Here is a 2,010-nt window from a genome sequence, read left to right as displayed (position 1 = left end):
GACTGGAGTTACAGACAGTTGTTAGCTGTCATGTGGGTGCTGGGATTTGAACCCGGGTCTTCTGCAAGAACAACCAGTGTTCTTAACCACTGAGCCATCTCTCCAGCCCCACTACATTTCAGAGTTTAACATTGGGTCAGATAGAGAGGTAAACAAGGAATGGCTATTAAGGGGGCTGAAGATAGCTCATGATAAATTGTAATTAGGCTCTGGACCTTCGACATTCCAACTTCTCCATAGCCATTGAGGCGCTAACGAGTTAATCAGGCTTGTAGAAAGTTCAGTGGAAAGTGTAGCTTCTTTCTGCCATCTGCAGCATGGATGAACTTGGAGGACACTATGCTAAGAGGTCAGATACAAAGGCAAACACTGTGTGATCTTGTATATAGACTTTTAAAAGTCAAACAATAGAATTGTGGCAGCCAGGGGCCAGAGGGAGTGCAAAAGAGGGAGATATTGATCAAAGGGTACAAACCTTCATTCTAAGAGGAATAATTTCAGGCTGAAGGTGTAGCTCAATGGTGAAATGCTTGCCTTCATGTTTGAATCCTTGAGTTCAATCCCCAACAAGACAAAAAAAAAGAATAAGTTCTAGAAATCAGTGTTTAGCATGGTGACTATAACCGACAGGACTATATTGCATTCTTGAGATTTGCTAAGAGATCGGATCTTACAAGTTCTTAACACACACACACACACACATACACACACACAAATTAGTAACTAGTTGGGATGATAAATGTGTTAACTAACCTGATTGTGACTAGCATTTCACATGTTTTTGTATATCAAATTATTATGATACATACTGTAAATTATATAGGTTATATGTCAATCATACCTCAGTGAAGTTGGTAGAGAAAGAATTTGTGTATTTGTGGTGGTTTGAATGAGAAAGGTCCCACATAGGCTCAGGTATTTGAACACTTGGTCTGTAGTTGGTGGTGCTGTTAGGGGAGGTTATAGAACCTTTAGGAGGTGGAGCATTGCTCAGGGGAGTATGCCACTAGGGGCAAACTTTGAGGGTTTATAGCCTTACCCCACTTTCCAGTTTGCTGTTTCATGTTTGCAGTTAAAGATGTGATCTCTCCAGCTTCCTGCCTCCTCTACCATTATGAACGTCCAGCTCTGTAACCTGATTTATGATTATAAATAAAAATAAACCCTTCCTTCTATAAGTTGCCTTTAGTTATGGTGGTTTTTTGTTTGTTTGGTTGTTTTGTTTTGTTTTGTTTTTGAGACAGGGTCTTACTATGTAGCCCTGGCTTCCCCTATTTCCCAAATGCTAAGATTAAAGACACACACCACCACACTGGGCTGGTCATGTTGTTCTATCCAGCAACAAAAAGTAACTAATATACTACCATAAAGTCACTTTTGTAAGAAATGCAGTTCAGCAACTCTTAGTCTTAATATGTTTAAAACTATACATCCATCACCACTATTAATTCCTGTGTATTTTAGGCACTCCCAAAAGAAATGCTATGCTCCTTGGTTATTTTCCATATGTCTTCCTCCTAGCCCACAGAAGTCACTAATTTACTTTCTGTCTTATGGATGGACCAATTTTTTTTTTTTTTTTGTCTTTTTGAGACAGGGTTTCCCTGTAGCCCCAGCTGTCCTGGAACTCACTATGTAGACCAGGCTGGCCTTGAACTCACAAAGATCTGCCTGCCTCTGCCTCCTGAGTGCTGGGATTAAAGGCGTGCACCACCGGCCTGGATGGACCCATTTTAAACATTCCATACCAAAGAATTATATAATACATGGCCTTCTGTGGCTGACTTCTTTTTCTATATTCTGATTTCAAGATCAACCTGTCCTAGTTTGCTTTCTGTTGCTGTGATAAAACACTATGACCAAAATCAGTTTGGGGAGGAAAAGGTTTATTTGGCTTGCACGTTACAGTCCATCATTGAGGGAAGCCAAGGCAGGAACCTGAAGGCAGGACCTGAAGCAGACACCATAGGAATGCTGCTTACTGGCTTGCTTCCCCTGGCTTGGTCCGGT

At 41.0% G+C, this 2,010-nt stretch overlaps 1 long non-coding RNA gene across 1 annotated transcript in view; it reads right to left on the bottom strand.

The window, feature by feature from the left end:
* Positions 1 to 2,010, bottom strand: part of LOC115070564 — a 13,854-nt gene that overhangs the window by 6,655 nt on the left and 5,189 nt on the right. Inside the window, exon 2 of the long non-coding RNA XR_003849722.1 lies at positions 476 to 549. This is a non-coding gene — a long non-coding RNA (uncharacterized LOC115070564). The remainder of the gene's footprint in view (positions 1 to 475; positions 550 to 2,010) is intronic.

The sequence above is a fragment of the Nannospalax galili genome, unplaced genomic scaffold (genome assembly GCF_000622305.1).
Source record: "Nannospalax galili isolate Female #2095 unplaced genomic scaffold, S.galili_v1.0 scaffold811, whole genome shotgun sequence".
Classification (NCBI taxonomy): Eukaryota; Metazoa; Chordata; class Mammalia; order Rodentia; family Spalacidae; genus Nannospalax; species Nannospalax galili.
This window is presented reverse-complemented; position numbering and strand designations above follow the sequence as displayed.